The 19000-nt window shown below is 37.4% G+C and overlaps 1 protein-coding gene and 1 pseudogene across 2 annotated transcripts in view; one reads left to right on the top strand and one right to left on the bottom strand.

Moving 5' to 3' along the window:
• CHST13 (carbohydrate sulfotransferase 13) overlaps nucleotides 1–19000 on the bottom strand; it is a 42255-nt gene that overhangs the window by 8378 nt on the left and 14877 nt on the right. The window lies entirely within an intron of this gene.
• On the top strand, nucleotides 1653–1931 carry LOC308509774 (large ribosomal subunit protein eL43-like; annotated as a pseudogene). The gene has a single exon. The product of its transcript is annotated as a large ribosomal subunit protein eL43-like (transcript).

Here is a 19000-nt window from a genome sequence, read left to right as displayed (position 1 = left end):
AAGGCCCATGAACCCAAAACCAAGAGTAGCTGGCCTCAGCCTACCCTGTACCTTTTGCTAAGTGGCCCCAAGCCTGGCACTAGAGGCAGCTGGCCTTGGTTCAGAGCATAACCACTCCAGATGCCTCCAAGCCCAGCACAGGCAGCTGTCCACCATACATCATTTTGTAGCTCTTAATAGGTGGCTGATACAGACCGTGCCTGACCTTGGCCTGCACCAGAGACCCTCCCCAAAGGCCCCAGAACCAACACACCTGGTGGCTGGCTCCAGACCACACCAGAGCACCACCCAATTAGTGCCACAAACAACACACCCGAAGGACAGACATGGCAGGCACCAGAGCCTGGCTAAAGTGAATCCCTCTTTGTGGGGTCAGCCCCTGCACAACAGCTTGTCTGTTGTACTCAGTCCCACCCACTGATGTGCCAACAGCAATCAAGGCTAAACTACAGCAGGAAAGCACAAAAAACCCACACAAGGGACACCCCTGGAGCACCTGGCTCAGGTGACCAGGGAATGCCACTGGGTCCTACAAGATACCTACTACAATGTTTCCCTGAAAATAAGACCTAGCTGGACCATCAGCTCTAATGCGTCTTTTGGAGCAAAAATCAATATAAAACCTAGTCTGATTTTTATATAAGACCGGGTCTTTAATATAATATAATTAATATAATATATAATATAATAGTACCGGGTCTTATACTACTTTTTGCTCCAAAAGATGCATTATAGCTGACAGTCTGGCTAGGTCTTATTTTCGGGAAAACACGGTAATAAGGTCATTCTGCCAAGACTGGGAGACGTAGCAGATCTACCTAATACATAAAAACAAACACAGAGAGGCAGCCAAAATGAGGGGACAGAGAAACATGTCCCTACAAAAAAGAACCAGACAAAACCCCAGAAAAAGAATTAAATGGAGACAAGGAATCTACCAGATGTAGGTTCAAAACACTGGTTATAAGAATGCTCATTGAACTTATGGGAAGAGAGTAGATGAACTGAGTGAGAACTTCAACAAAGACATAGGAAACAGACAAAAAGAGATAGGAAACATAAAAATGGAGATAGAAAACATTAAAAAGAACCAGTCAGAAATGACTACAATAATTGCAGTGAAAAATACGTTAGAGGGAATCAACAGTAGATTTGATGAAGCAGAGGATCAAATCAGCAATTTGGAAGACAAGGTAGCAGAAAACACCCAATCAGAACAGTAAAAAGAAAAAATTTAAAAAGTGAGAGATCTCTGGGTATCTTAACACGAAGTATATAAACATTCATATCATGGGGTACCAGAAGGATAAGAGAGAGAGAGTGAAGAATTGAAAACCCTTCTGAAGAAATAATGACTGAAAACTTTTCTAACCTTGTGAAGGAAATAGACATACAAGTCCAGGCAGCACAGAATATCCCAAACAAGATGAACACAAAGAGGCCCACAACAAGACGCATCACAGTTAAAATGCCAAAGATTAAAGAGAGAAATCGTAAAAGCAGTAAGAGAAACGCGGTTAGTTACCTACAGGGGAACTCCCATAAGAGTGTCAGTTGATTTCTCAACAGAAACTTTGCAGGCCAGAAGGAACCAGACTAAAACACTGAAAGTGATGAAAAGCAATTACTTAAAAGTACGGGTTTGTGGCGGCATGGCTAAACGCGCGAAGAAGATCGGAATTGTAGGTAAATACGGGACCCGTTATGGCGCCTCCCTCAGGAAAATGGTGAAGAAAATTGAAATCAGCCAGCACGCCAAGTACACTTGCTCCTTCTGTGGCAAAACCAAGATGAAGAGATAAGCTGTGGGGATCTGGCATTGTGGTTCTTGCATAAAAACAGTAGCTGGTGGTGCCTGAACCTAAAACACCACTTCTGCTGTCACAGTAAAGTCTGCCATGAGAAGACTGAAGGAATTGAAAGACCAGTAGAAGCTCCACAATTGAAACCTTGCTAGTCTAGAATAAATGAGTTAATTTATGTAACAAAAACAACAAAAAAGTACAACCAAGTTTACCTGTTTTTTTTTGAAAAACCATACAAAAACACAAACATGTATGAACATGTATGAACATGTATGAAAAACATACAAACACATGGAGGCTAAATAACACGATACTAAACAATGAATGTGTTAACAATGAGATCAAGGAAGAAATCAAAAGAATACCTTGACACAAGTTAAAATGAAAACACAATAACCCAAAATCTATGGGACACAATGGAAGCAGTTCTAAGACGGAAATTCTTAGCAGTACAAGCCTAGCTCAATAAACAAGAAAAATCTCAAATAAACAATCTAACCTTACACCTAAAGGAACGAGAAAAAGGAGAATAATCAAAGCCCAAAATGAGTAGAAGGAAGAAATAATAAAGACCAGAGCAGAAAAAAAAAAATGAAAGAGTATAAAAAAGAAATACAAAAAAAAAAAAAATCAATGAAACCAAGAGCTGGTTCTTTAAATAGATAAACAAAATTGATAAACCTTTAAGCAACCTCATCAAGAAAAAAAGAGAGAGGACCCAAATAAATAAAATCAGAAATGAGAGAGGAAATATGATAACTGACTACAGAAATACAAAAAATTATTTAAAAAAAATACGATGAAAAATTATATGCCAACAAACTGGACAACCTGGAAGAAATGGATAAATTTCTAGAAACATACAGCCTTCCAAAACTGAATCAAGAAGAAACAGAAAATCTAAACAGACCTATAATTACTAACAAAACAAAACAAAACAAAAAAATCAAATCAGTAATCAAAACACTGTATGAGATGGCTTCACAGGTGAATTTTACCAAACAATTAAAGAAGAATTAACGTGTATTCTTTTCAAATTATTTTTTAAAAGTCAAGAGGAGGGAAGACCCACAAGCTCATTTTATGAGGTCAGCCTTATCATGATTCCAAAACCAAAGACACTACAGAAAAAAAACCACAAACAAATTTTAGGCCAATATTCCTGATGAACATAGATACAAAAATCCTCAACAAAGTATTAGCAAACTCAATTCAGCAATATTTTTTTAAAAGATCATACACCATTATCAAGTGGAATCATACACACCTGAGATGCAAGATTGGTTCAATATCCACAAGTCAACATGATACACCACATAAACAAAACGAAAGGTAAAACTCATATGATTGTATCAAAAAAAGTAGAAAAAGCAATTGACAAAATCAAACATCTATTATACACACACACACACACATACACACACACGATTAAGTTCATCCTAGAAAAAGTGCTACATATCTCATTGCTGAATATCACTATGGTCACCTTCGAAGTACTCCCCTTGGGAAACAATGCACCGATGCCAGCACCCTTCAAAGCAATTTTGGAACTCTTTCTGGAATGGCCATCAGAGCGGTCGTCATATTACCCTTGATGTCCTGAATGTCATCCAAATGTCTTCCTTTCAATATTTTCTTTATCTTTGGGTAAATAAAGAAGTCATTGGGAGCTAGATAGGTGAGTAGGGAGGTTGTTCCAATACAGTTATTTGTTTACTGGCTAAAAACTCCCTCACAGACAGTGCCGTGTGAGCTGGTGCATTGTCATGATGCAAGAACCATGAATTACTGGCAAAAAGTTCAGGTCATCTAACTTTTTCACGCATCCTTTCAGCAGTTCCAAGTAGTAAACTTGGTTAACTGTTTGTCCAGTTGGTACTAATTCATAATGAATAATCCCTCTGATATAAAAAAAAAAGGTTAGCAACATCGTTGCAGCAAATTCACGAACTTCATTGTCAGACCACATTAGATAGATAGATAGATAGATAGATAGATAGATAGATAGATAGATAGATATTCTTAGCAAAGTGGGAATAGAGGGGACTTATCTCAACATAACAAAGGCCATATATGACAAATCCACTGCTAACATCATACTCAATGGTGAATAGCTAAAAGTATTTTCTTTAAGATTAGGAACAAGATAGGGATGTTCACTTTCACCACTTTTATTCAACATTGTTTTGGAAGCTCTAGCCACAACAATTGGACAAAAAAAGAAATAAAAATGCATACACATTGGAAAGGAAGATGTAAAACATTATTTGCAGATAACATGATACTATATAGAGAGAACCCTAGAGATTCAATCAAAAAAAAGTTATTAGAACTGAAAAACGAATTAAGTAAAGTAGGATACAAAATTAACAGTCAGAAATCAGTTGTATTTTTATACACCAGTAACAAACTATCAGAAAGAGAAATTAAGAAAACAATCCCATTTACAATTGTGTTAATAAAAAAAATACCTAGGAATAAATTTAACCAGATGTAAAAGACAGGTACTTGGAAAATTATAAAACAATGAGGAAAGAAATTGAAGAAGATACAAATGGAAGCATATACCATGTTCATGGATAGGAAGAATTAACATAGTTAAAATATCCATACTACCCAAAACAATCTATAGATTCAATGTAATCTCAAACAAAATACCAATGGTATTTTTCACAGAACTAGAATAAATAATCCTAAAATTTATATGGAACCATAAAAGACCTCAAGTAGTCACAGCAGCCTTGAGAAAGAAGAACAAAGTTGGAGGTATCACACTACTTGATATCAAACAATACTACAAGGCCATAGTAATCAAAACAGCGAGGTACTGGCGTAAAAAGAGACACATAGATCAATGAAACAGAATAGAGTTCTCAGAAATAAATCCACACCTAGATGGCCAATCTATGACAAAGGAGACAAGAATATACAATAGAGTGATGACAGTCTATTGAATAAATGGGGTTGTGAAAACTGGACAGATACATGCAAAGGAATGAAAGTGGATAACTTTCTTACACCATATATAAGAGCAAACTCAAAATGGATTAGACTTAAATGTAAGACCTGAAACCATAAAACTGCTAGAAGAAAACATAGGCAGTAGATTCCATGACATCACTCTTAGCAATACCTTTCTGGCTATATCTCCTTGGGCAAGGGAAACAAAAGAAAAAATAAACAAATACAACTGCACCAAACTAAAGAGTTTCTGCACTATATCCATCAATAGAGGAAACCATCAATAAAACAAAAAGACAATGAGGGTAAAGAGGATCAAATATATGGTGATGGAAGGAGAACTGACTCTGGGTGGTGAACACACAATGGGATTTATAGACGATGTAATGCAGTATTGTACACCTGAAATCTATGTAAATTTACTAACAATTGTCACCCCAATAAATTTAATTAAAAAAAATAAAAAATAAAACAAAAAGACTACCTACTGAATGAGAGAAAATATTTGCTAATGATACATACAATAAGGGGTTAATATAAAAAATTTATAAGGAGCTCATGCAACTTAACACACACACACACACACACACACACACACACACACACTCACAAATTCAATTGAAAAATGGGCAGAGCACCTGAGCAGACATTTCTCCAAAGAGGACATACAGATGGCCAATAGACATATGCAAAGATGCTCAACATCACTAATCATCAGAGAAATGCAAATTAACCACAATGAGATATCGCCTCAAACTTTACAGAATGGCTATCATCAATAAATCAACAAACAACAAGTATTGGTGAGGATGTGGAGAAAAGGGAGCTCTCATGCACTGTTGGTGGGATAGTAAATTGGTGCAGCCACTATGGAAAATTGTTTGGAAGTTTCTCAAAAAATTAAAAATAGAAGTACTTTATGACCCAGCAATTCCACTCTGCATATTTATCCAAAGAAATCCAAAACACTAATTTGAAAATACATATGCACCCCTATGTTCATTGCAGTATTAGGTACAATAGCCAAGATAGGGAAGCAACTTAAGTATCCATCAATAGACAAATGGATAAAGAAGATGTGATACACGTATACAATGCAATATTACTGGGCCATAAAATGAATGAAATCTTGTCATTTGCAACAACACAGATGGACCTAGAGATTATTATGCTGAGTGAAAGAAGTTACACACAGAAAGACAAATACCATATTATATGTGGAATCTAAAAAACAAAACAAATAAACAAACAAAACAGAAACAGACTCATAGATAGAGAGAACAAATTGACCGTTGCCAGATGGGAGGGAGTGGGGGGGCTGGATGAAAAAGATGAAGAGATTAAGAAGTACAAATTCCCTCTCAACCTGAGCATCATCTTAGAAACATCCACACCATGAGAGTCAAGTGGCGGAAGAAGTGACTGTGCAGGCTGAAGTACAAAAGTAAGAAGATGAAGCAGAGGTCCAAGTAAACTACTAGCGTGTGGAAGCCACAGGAACAGAAATGAGGAAAGCCAGAGGCCAGGGACACTGGTACAAATTGTTGGACAGCATGCCTACTGTGTAGAATTTCTCAGTGGATCTAGAACATCTACTGCCATCTGATTTCAGTGATCACCTTTTGAGAGACCCATCTTGCTCATACAAAAAACAGTCCTTTGCTCAGGACCTGAGACACTAGTTCTGTTCTCAGTTGTGGCTGAATGTAAAGTACACAATAAATCATCTGCTGTCTTAGCTGAAGAAAAAAAGTACAAATTGGCAGTTACAAAATAGTCACAGGAATGTAAAGTACAGAATAGGGAATATAGTCAATAATATTGTAATAACTATGTACGGTGCCAGGTGGGTACTAGGCTTCTTGGGAGTGGGGGGATACTTTCTTAAGTTATACAAATGTCTAACCACTATGCTATACACCTGAAACTAATATTTAATGTAAACTGTAATTGAAAATAAGTAAATAAAAATTCCCTCAGAGAAAAGCCCAAGATCAGATGGCTACACTGGTGAATTATATCAAACTTTTAAAGAATTAACACCAATCTTCTCCAAACTGCTCAAAAAAAAAACAAGCAAAAATCAGAAGGTGAGAGAACATTTCCCAACTCCTATTACCCCATATTATCCTGATATCAAAACCAGATAAGGACATCACAAGAAAACTATAGATCAATATCTCTTATGAATAAAGATGGAAAATGTTCAACAAAATACTAGAAAAGAGAATCCAACATATAAGAAGGCTTATAAGTTCAGACAATGAAGTTCGTGAACTCATCGTAGAAAAAATGCTTCATATCTCATTGCTGAATATCACTATGGTCACCTTCAGAGTACTCCCCTGGGGAAGCTATGCACTAACACCAGCGCTTAGTGTATCCTTCAAAGCAATTTTGGAACTCTTTCCAGAATGGCCACCAGAGCTGTTGTCGTATTACCCTTGATGTCCTGAATGTCATCCAAATGTCTTCCTTTCAATATTTCCTTTATCTTCAGGTAAAGAAAGAACTAATTGGGAGCCAGATCAGGTGACTAGGGAGGGTGTTACAACACAGATATTTGTTTACTGGCTAAAAACTCCCTCACAGACAGCGTCGTGTGAGCTAGTGCATTGTTGTGATGCAAGAACCATGAATTGTTGGTAAAAAGTTCAGGTCATCTAGCCTTTTCAGCAGTTCCAAATAGTAAACTTGGTTAACTGTTTGTCCAGTTGGTACAAATTCATAATGAATAATCCCTCTGCTATCAAAAAAGGTTAGCAACAAGTTTGCAAACGTAATTGTCAGACCTCATATACATGATGACCAAATAAGATTTATTTCAGGAATGCAAGGTTGGTTCAACATACAAAATCAATCAAGGTACTACACCACAGTACTAGAATAAAGAAGAAAACACTCATATAGTCATCAATCAAAGCAGAAAAAAACAAAACTGTACAAAATCCAATACCCTTTCATGATGGAAACACTAAAGAAACTAGAAATCATAGGAAACTGTTAAACTAATAAAGTCCATCTAGGAAAAACCTACTGCTAACGTATTTAATGGTGAAGGACTTGCTTTCCCTCTAAGATTAGGAACAACCCAATAATGCCCACTTTCACCACTCCTATTCAACAGTATACTAGAGATTCTAGTGAGGGTAATTAGTCAAGAAAAAGAAATAAAAGGCATTGAAGTTGGAAAGGAAGAAGTAAAACCATGTCTGTTCATAGATGAGATGATATCTATCTATCTATCTATCTACCCACCTATCTATCTATCATCTATCTATCCATCCATCTATAAAACCTTACAGAATCCACAAATTATTAGAGCTAATAAATGAGTTCAGCAAGGTTATAGATTTAGAATACATAATCAATATACAACAGTCAATTGTATTTTTTTTGTAGAGTCGCTAGTTTATTATGAAAGGATTCTTCCAATATGTACATAGGAACCAAAAGTACAAGTTTATCATTCCCACTCACACCCCACCCCCAAAGGCATACCAACAATAACAGTATTCCTTCATGGTACCTAGCAAAATTACCTTTCCTCTAGGCACATGGCTCTTTGCAACACTGCTAAGGTAAAAACACCCACCTACAGATCCTGTATTTACAGATGGTCCCTGACTTACAGTGGTTCAACTTAAAATTTTTCAATTAACTATTTTTAGTCAATTGTATTTTTAAATACTAGTAATGAATAATCCAAATAAGAAATTTAAAGAGAAATTCCACTTGTAATGACATCAAAAAGAATAAAATAATAGGGAATAAATTTAAGCACAAGACTTGTCACTGAAAACTATAAGACATCACTGAAAGAAACTAAAGACTTGAATGAATGGAAAGACATCCTGTGTTCATGAATTGGGAGTTTTAGTATTGTTAAGGTTGCAATACTCCCCAAATAAATATACAGATTCAGTGCAATCCCCATTGAAATACCAGCAGTCTTTTTTTTTCTTTGTATAAATTGAAAACTGATCCTTAAATTTATGTGGAAATTCAAGGGATTCAGAAAACCTAAAATAATCTTCAAAAGTAACAAACTTGAAGAGCTCACACATCCCAATTTCACAATGTACTACAAAACTACAGTAATCAAGACTGTGTGGTGCTGGAAGAGGGGAGACATATATGTCAATGAAATATAATTCAGAATTCAGAAACACTCTTACATTTTTGTTCAGTTCATTTCTTATTAGGGTTCAAAAACAGTTCAACTGGGAAAGAATAGTCTTTCAATAAACTATGCTGAGAAAACTGGATATCCACATGTGAAAGAATGAAATTGGCTGACTCTGGGTGGTGAACACACAATGGGATTTATAGATGATGTAATACAGAATTGTACACCTGAAATCTACGTAGCTTTACTAACAATTGTCACCCCAATAAATTTTTTAAAAACGAATGGAATCGGAACCCTACCTCAAATCTATATACAAAAACTAACTCAAAATGGATCGTAGACCTGAATGGAAGAGCAGAAACTATGATATTCTTAGTGAAAACATAGACATAATTCTCCATGATCTTAAAATCAGTAATGATTTAGATATGACACCAAAAGCAACAAAAGGAAAAAACAGAAAAACGGATACAGTCATGTACCACTTAATGATGGGGATACGTACTCAGAAAAGCATCATTAAGTGATTTCATCATTGTGGAAACATCATAGTGTGCACTTATACAAACCTAGATGGTATAGACTACTACCATCTAGGCTGTATGATATAGCCTATTACTCCTAGGCTATAAGCCTGTACAGCATGTTACTATACAAAACACCATGAGATTAAGTCAAGCATAAGAGAAATGATGCAAACAAAAGATGCAGTAAACACAAGATGTATGAGGCTGCTGCCAGTGTAACATGGCATTTTGTTTTATAGCAATTTTGTTATAAGTAGAAAAAGCAAACTCTAAAATGATTAAAAGTATAGTATAGTAAATACATAAACCATTAACAGTCACTTATTATCATTATCAAAGTATTATGTACTGTACATAGTTGGGTGTGCTATGCTTTCATACTACTAGCAGCACAGGATTTTTTTACACCGGTATCACCATAAACACATGAGTAATGCATTGTGCTATGATGCTATGGCAGCTACAGTGTCACTAGGTGATAGGAATTTTTCAGCTCCTTTATTATTACATAGGACAACCATTATTACGTGGGACATGACTGTACAACATTAAAAACCTTCATGTTTCAAATGACATCATTAAGAAGGTGGAAAGACAACCGACCAGCAAGGAGAAAACATTTTAAAGTCATACATCTAATAAGGGACTAGTATCCAGAATATGTAAGGAACACCTACAACTGAACATTAAAAGGCATAACACAATTTTCTAAATGGGCAAAAGGTATGAATAGACATTTCTCCAAAGATATACAAATTGTTAACAGAAAATGAAAAGATACTCAACATCACTAGTCACAGGGAAATATGAATCAAAACCTCAATGAGGAATTAGGAAAAAAATGGCGGCGTGAGGTGAGCCTCTGTAACGCTCCCCTGGAATTTACAACGAATCGGACAACAATAACTCCACAAAGGACTCCTTGTACAGCAGACAGGCAAGACGAAGAGGCCCACTGCTGAATTCACCTCCAGGTGGGTGAATCGCGCGAGCGGGGGAGGAGGGAGAGGAGAAGTGCGGAGATGGAGCCGTGGGGGCGCAGGACACAGACCTAGCTCAGTGCTTGGAGCCCGCTGCTCCCGGATCTTCCGCAGCTGCGGGAGAGGGAAGGACTCGGACTGCTAGGGCTCCGCTTACGGCCCACAGGGCTGAGGGGGCAGCATATAGCACGGCTGAACCCAACGCTCCTGGCAGCAAAGACTGAGGGAAGAGGGCTGAAATCGGCGGTTTAAGCCCTCATTGCCTAGCAGAGAACGGAAGCCCTAGGCATGGAGACTACCCGCCCCCTCCCTACCCTCCGAGAGCTCGCCCCGCCCCCACCTGCCCGGTGCTAAAGCGATAAAGTAGCAGTGTCGGATCAAAGGACAAAATATTTGCTGCTCTGAGAACTGTGGACTGCAGACACAGATTCGCAGCTCAACTAGTTCTGGCAAAGGGAAGGGAGCTGTGGAAGCAGGACTGGCTGTGGTGGTGGTCGCCGCCATTGCTCTGGGCCACCTCTCAAAACTCACCCCGCCCCTGGCCTCGCCTATCTGGGCGGATCCCTGCAGGAGTAAACAGAACTGCTGAAACATACCGGCTCTGAATCTGGTGCAGAAAGAGCTTTGGAACTTCAAAAGCTCTTCGCATACCTATCAACCTGTTGCAGAAGCCACTCCTGTAGATGTCTAGGAAGAGAAATAGTAAATCAGTGATTGCCATGAATGACCAAGGCAACAAGATAGCTCAGAAAGAAAGTGAAAAGCCTCCAGAAAAGGAACTTAGAGATATGGACATTTGTGATTTAAATGACAGAGAATTCAAGATCACAATTCTGAAAAAACTGAACGAGATGCAAGAAAACACAGAAAGGCAGTTTAATGAACTCAGAAACACAATCAAAGAACACCATGAGCATTTTACAAAAGAGATTGAAATCTTGAAAAACAACCAAATAGAATTTCTGGAGATTAAGAACTAAATAGAAGAAATTAACAATAAAATATCCAGCTTAGGTAGTAGAGTTGACCAGATGGAGGAAAGAATCAGTGACATCGAAGATAGGAACCTGGAATTTACCCAGAGGGAAGAAGAAAGAGAACTTGAGACTTAAAAGAAATGAAAGAACTCTACAAGAACTTTCTGACTCCATCAGAAAGAGCAATATAAGAATAATGGGCATACCAGAAGGAGAAGAAAGAGAGAATGGAACAGAGAATATATTCAAACAAATCGTCGATGAGAACTTCCCAAACTTGTGGAAAGAACTGGATCCTCGAATCCAAGAAGCAAATAGAACACCTAATTACCTCAATCCCAACAGGCCTTCACCAAGGCACATTGTATTGAAGCTGTCTAAAATCAATGACAAAGAAAGAATCCTCAAGGCAGCCAGGGAAAAGAAGACGGTAACTTACAAAGGAAAGCCCATTAGATTATCATCAGATTTTTCAGCAAAAACTCTACAAGCTAGGAGGGAATGGAACCAAATATTCAAACTATTGAAAGAGAAATCATGAGCCAAGAATAATATATCCAGCAAAGATCTCCTTTAGATATGAAGGAGGAATAAAGACCTTTCCAGACATCCAGAAGCTGAGGGAATTTTCTAATACACGACCTGCACTACAAGAAATACTAAAGGAGGCTATTAGACCACCATCAACAGGGACAACTTGTGGCAACCGAAACATAAAAAGGGGGAGAATAAAGGCCTGAACTGGAATATGGGAATAGAGAAAGTAAGCGTACTGAAGAAACTGGAATACTCTAAATATCAAACTTTCTTTTACATAAACTCAAGGGTAGCCACTCAAAAAACATCCAAATCTGAAATATATACTGTAATAAAAGAAGAAACAGAGGGAAACATCATAGAATACCACCACACAGAAATAACAGACAACAACAAAAAGGCAAAGAAACAATGGAGACACAGCCTTACCTGAAAACTAAAGACAGAATGACAGGAAATCCTCACATATCAATAATCACCCTAAATGTAAATGGACTGAACTCACCAATAAAGAGACACAGAGTAGCAGATTGGATCAAAAAACTAAACCCAACCATATGCTGTCTACAAGAGACACATCTCAGCTACAAGGACAAGCATAGACTCAAAGTGAAAGGGTGGAAATTGACACTCCAAGCAAATGGTACCCAGAGAAAATCAGGTGTAGCCATAATGATTTCCGATCAAACAGACTTCAGGGTGAAAAAGACAACAAGAGACAAAGATGGACATTTCATAATGGTAAAGGGGAATATAAAACAAGAAGACATAACAGTCATCAATATTTATGCCCCCAATCAGGGAGCACCGAAATATACCAAGCAACTACTAACAGAACTAAAGGGAGAAATTGACCAAACCACAATTATACTAGGGGACTTAAATACATCATTGACAGCTATGGATAGATCATCCAAACAGAAGATAAATAACGAAATCTCAGCCCTAAATGACACATTAGATGAATTAGACATAATTGACATATACAGAGCACTTCATCCTAAAACATCAGACTATACATTCTTTTCATGTGTACATGGAACATTCTCAAGGATAGACCATATATTGGGACACAAAATCAGCCTCAGCAAATTTAAGAAGATTGAAATCATACCAAGCATATTCTCTGATCACAAAGCTTTGAAATTGGATATCAACTGCAAAAAGAAAGCAGGAAAAAACACAAATACATGGAGATTAAACAACATACTTTTAAAGAACAACTGGGTCAAAGAAGAAATTAGAGGAGAGCTCAAAAGATACATAGAAACAAATGACAATGAAAATACATCCCGCCAAAATTTTTGGGATGCCGCGAAAGCAGTTTTAAGAGGAAAATTTATATCATTACAGGCCTATCTCAAGAAACAAGAAAAATCCCAAATAAATAACCTCATGTTACACCTTAAAAAACTAGAAAAAGAAGAACAAGCGAAACCCAAGGTCAGCAGAAGAAAGGAAATAACAAAAATCAGAGCAGAACTAAATGAAATAGAGAACAAAAACACAATAGAAAAAATTAATGTGACAAAGAGCTGGTTCTTGAAAAGATTAACAAAATCGACAAACCCTTGGCTAGACTCACTAAGATAAAAAGAGAGAAGACACTAATTAACAAAATCAGAAATGAAAAAGGGGAAGTTATCACACACACCACAGAAATACAAAAGATTATCCAAGAATACTATGAAGGACTATATGCCACCAAATTTAATAACTTAGAAGAAATGGACAAGTTCTTAGAAACATATAGCCTTCCAAGGCTGAATCATGAAGAACTGGAAAATCTTAACAGGCCGATCACCAGTAACGAAATTGAATCAGTCATCAAAAACCTTCCCAAAATCAAAAGTCCTGGACCAGATTGCTTCACCAGTGAATTCTACCAAACCTTCAAAGAGGATCTAATACCAATCCTGCTCAAACTCTTCCAAAAAATTGAAGAAGAGTCAGTACTCCCTAACTCATTTTATGAGGCCAACATTACCCTGATAGCAAAACCTGGTAAGGACAACACAAAAAAAGAAAACTACAGACCTATATCTCTGATGAATACAGATGCTAAAATGCTAAACAAAATTCTAGCAAATCGAATATAACAATGCATTAAAAAGATTATTCATCACGACCAAGTGGGGTTCATCCCCGGGGCACAAGGATGGTTCAACATTCGCAAATCCATCAATGTGATTCATCACATAAACAAAATAAAGGACAAAAATCATATGATTCTATCAATTGATGCAGAAAAAGCATTTGATAAGATACAACATCCATTTATGATTAAAACACTTACTAAAATTGGTATAGAAGGAAAATACCTCAACATAATAAAGGCCATATACGACAAGCCCTCAGCTAATCTCATAATTAATGGTGAAAAGCTGAAGCCCTTTGCTCTACGTTCAGGAACACGACAAGGTTGTCCCTTATCACCTCTGCTTTTCAACATAGTGTTGGAAGTCCTCGCCAGAGCTATTAGGCAAGAGAAAGAAATAAAAGGCATCCAAATTGGGAATGAAGAAGTTAAATTGTCACTCTTTGCAGATGACATGATGCTATATATAGAAAACCCTAAAGACTCCACCAAAAAGCTATTAGAAACAATCAATGAATACAGTAAAGTTGCTGGCTACAAAATCAACGTACAAAAGTCCATTGCTTTCCTATATACCAACAATGAAATCTCAGAAAAAGAGATAGAAAAAACAATTCCTTTTGCAATTGCAGCAAAAAGAATAAAATACCTAGGAATAAACTTAACCAAGGATGTGAAGGATTTATATGCTGAAAACTATAAGACATTTTTGAAAGAAATTGAAGAAGACACAAAGAAATGGAAAGACATTCCGAGCTCATGGATTGGAAGAATCAACATAGTTAAAATGGCCATATTACCCAAAGCCATATACAGATTTAATGCAATCCCCATTAAAATCCCAATGGTATTTTTTAAAGAAATAGAACAAAAAATCATGAGATTTGTTTGGAATCACAAAAGACCCCGAATAGCCAAAGCAATATTAAAAAAAAAGAACAATACTGAAGGTATCACACTCCCTGATTTTTGCTGGTACTACAGGGCTACAATAATCAAAACAGCTTGGTATTGGCGGAAAAACAGACACATAGACAAATGGAATAGAATTGAGAACCCAGAAATAAAACCACATAAATATGGACAGATAATTTTTGACAAACAAGCTAAAAACATACAATGGAGGAAAGACAGCCTCTTCAATAAATGGTGCTGGCAGAATTGGATAGCTACGTGCAAAAGAATGAAACTGGACTGCTATCTGTCACCATGTACCAAAATTAATTCAAAATGGATCAAAGACTTAAGCATAAGACCTGACACAATAAACTGCGTTGAAGAAAACATAGGTACTAAACTTATGGACCTTGGGTTCAAAGAGCATTTTATGAATCTGACTCCAAAGGCAATGGAAGTAAAAACTAAAATAAACGAATGGGATTATATGAAACTGAAAAGCTTCTGCACAGCAAAAGAAACTATTGACAAAATAATGAGGCAACCAACTGCATGGGAGAAGATTTTTGCAAACAGTGCCTCTGATAAGGGGCTAATATCCAAAATATACAAGGAACTCATGAAACTCAACAACAAAAAGCAAACAACCCAATTGAAAAATGGACAGAGGACCTGAAGAGACATTTCTCCAAAGAGGATATACAAATGGCAAATAGACATATGAAAAATGCTCAACATCGCTAATCATCAGAGAAATGCAAATGAAAACCACAATGAGATATCACCTCACCCCAATCAGAATGGCTTTCATCAACAAGACAAATAGTAACAAGTGTTGGAGAGGCTGTGGAGAAAAAGGAATCCTCATACACTGTTGGTGGGAATGCAGACTGGTGCAGCCGCTATGGAAGGCAGTGTGGAGGTTCCTCAAGAAATAATGAATAGAATTACGATATGACCCAGCAATCGCTCTCCTGGGTATGTACCCAAAAAATCTGAAAACATTTCTCTATAAAGACACGTGTACTCCAATGTTCATTGCAGCTTTGTTTATGGTGGCCAAGACATGGAAACAACCAATATGTCCTTCGATAGATGAATGGATAAAGAAGTTGTGGTATATATACACAATGGAATACTATTCGGCGTTAAGGAATGATGATATAGGAGCATTTGTGACAACATGGATGGATCTTGAGAGTATAATGCTAAGTGAAATAAGTCAGACAGAAAAAGCAGAGAACCCTATGATTTCACTGATATGTGGTATATAACCCCAAAACAACAAAAGAAGAGAAACAAATGAGAAAGAAAAACTCATAAACACAGACGATAATTCAGTGGTTACTAGAGGGTAAGTGGGTGGGTGGTGGGTGATGAGGGTAAGGAGGATCAAATATATGGTGATGGAAGGAGAACTGACTCTGGGTGGTGAACATACAATGGGATTTATAGATGATGTAATACAGAATTGTACACCTGAAATCTATGTAAATTTACTAACAACTGTCACCCCATTAAATTTAAAAATAATAATAAAATAACAAATGCTTAATGATCTCATAAAAATGGAGATGGAAACCATAAAAAAGAACCAGTCAGAAATAAAGGATACAATAATGGAAAGGAAGAATATATTACAGGGAATCAACAGATTATATGAAGCAGAGGATCCAACCAGCGATGTAGAAGATAAGGTAGTAGAAAACACCCAACCAGAACAGCAAAAAGAAAAACAAATCCAAAAAATTGAGGAGAGTTTAAGTGGCCTCCAGACAATATCGAGCATACCAACATTCGCATTATAGGGGTACCACAAGGAGAAGAGTGAGAGCAAGGAATTGAAAACCTATTTGAAGAAATAATGACAGAAAACTTCCCTAACCTAGTGAAGAAAATGGACATACAAGCCCAGGAATCACAGAGAGTCCCAAAGAAGATAAACCCAAAGAGGCCAATACCAAGACACATCATAATTCAAATGCCAAAGGTTAAATACAAAGAGAGAATCTTAAAAGCAGGAAGAGAAAAGCAGTTAGTTACCTCCAAGGGAGCCCCCATAAGACTGTCAGCTGATTTCTCAACAGAACCTTTGCACACAAGAAGGGAGCGGCAGGAAATATTCCAAGTGATGAAAAGCAATGACATACAACGAAGATTGCTCTACCCAGCAAGGCTGTCATTTAGAATTGAAGGACAGGTAAGGAGCTTCCCAGACAAGAAAAAGCTGAAGGAGTTCATAACCACCAAACCAGTATTACAAGGACTCTTAGAGGGACTTCTTTAAGATGGGAGCGTGGTTAAGGATTGGTGAAAGGGGAAGGGATTAAGAAGAACAAATTGGGTATTATACAGTAGTTATGGGGATGTAGGGTATAGCATAAGGAATATTGTCAACAATACTGTAATAACTAGGTATGATGCCAGGTAGGTACTAGATCTATCAGGGTGATAGATGGGAATGGAGTTTGGGGTCAGGGTGAAAAAGATGAAGGCATTAAGACATATAAATTGATAGTTAATTCAGTATGGGGAATATAATCAACAATGTTGTAAAGATCATGTAAGGTGTGTTGACTGGCAAAAAATAACTGTCCAGATAAATCCACAAGAAAAATGGTTCATTCAGGAAAAAAAGGAAAAAGAAACAAAAACCACCACCGCAGTGCAGGAAACCCACACCTCTAACCCAGGGCTCCAACCGACTCCCATGTAAAGAAGAAAAATAATGGCCCGGTTCCAAGATGGCGATTCTATTTATTAGCATCCCTCCACCTGAAGTTACTACAAAGTTCAATAGGAAGTCAGGGCTAGAGAGTCAACAGAGGGCCCAGCTCCACCCACAGTCCTCCCAGCTCCATGGTTAAGCATCCCAAGATGTCAGTTCACTTTTATCATTCCCTCCTCTTGATTGAGATCTTTTCTCTAAAAGATCAGGTGCCAGACAGGCACTGGACTTATCAGGGGGATCACGTCATAGACTATGTAGATGCCTGATCAATGCGCTATACACCTGAAGAGCTGAAGTAGAATAATATTGAATGTCAATTATAACTAAATGTATAGGTATATATAGTCACGGGATGTAGAGTACAACATAGGGAAGACAGTCAATGGTATTGTGACAGCTACATAAGATGTCAGAGGGATAGTAGCTTGGGGAGGTGGGGGGGTTATCATTTTATGAGGGGTTTAAAAGTCTAATTTTACATTGCTTTGTACACCTGAAACATATAAAAAAAAAGAATGTGGAGAAATTGGAACCATTGTACATTGATGGTGAGAATGTAAAAGAGCAGATGCTATGGAACACCGTTTGGCAGTTCCTTAAAAGCTAAGCATAATGGCTTCTGGGAAGATGGTGGAGTAGCATGCACCTGGAATTTGTCTCCCCACCTGGACAACTATTGTACTAGCAGAATCTATCTGATGTAAGTATTTTGGAATTCTGGAGTCTGTCAAAGGCTTGCTCCCAGGGGATGGTAAATTGCAGTTAATTTCAACTCTTAGCACAGTGTGAGCTACCCATTTGCCACCCCTAGCCACATGACAGGCAGCATATATTCCTGAAGCAGTTTACATAGAGTACGCGGGAGCCAGGTTGGGCAAAAATTTGGATGACCCAGTCATCCAAATACTGGAGATCTGTGCTCTGATCGCTGATTACTGCTTCTGAACACAGAGGTGCAAACAAAGGCAGGTAGCCATTGTTTTTGCACCCATCCACATTGTTGAAAGTTCCTTCCCTTCCAGCTGAAGTGACTTCCAGGGGACTTAAAGGACTGATACCTCCCCCCTTTTATTTTTCCCTTTTCCCTTTTGGAAGCGAGAATTAAACAATGTAATATTAAAATAACTGCATATACGGAGAAACTTAGAACATGATTGTGAATGCCCAGGGAAAAGCTCAGAAAAAACTAAAAATACATTAAATTTACACTTCAGTCTTACTCTAGGCACAGAGACAGCCTACAACAACCAGAAAACAAAACTAGTAAACAAAAACAGAAGCAAAAAACAGCAATCACTGGGTAAGGGGAAGAATCTGATTTCCAAAGTTACCACATTGTTAGATTCAAATGTCCA

This window comes from Rhinolophus hipposideros, assembly GCF_964194185.1.
Source record: "Rhinolophus hipposideros genome assembly, chromosome: 17".
Taxonomy (NCBI): Eukaryota; Metazoa; Chordata; class Mammalia; order Chiroptera; family Rhinolophidae; genus Rhinolophus; species Rhinolophus hipposideros.
This window is presented reverse-complemented; position numbering and strand designations above follow the sequence as displayed.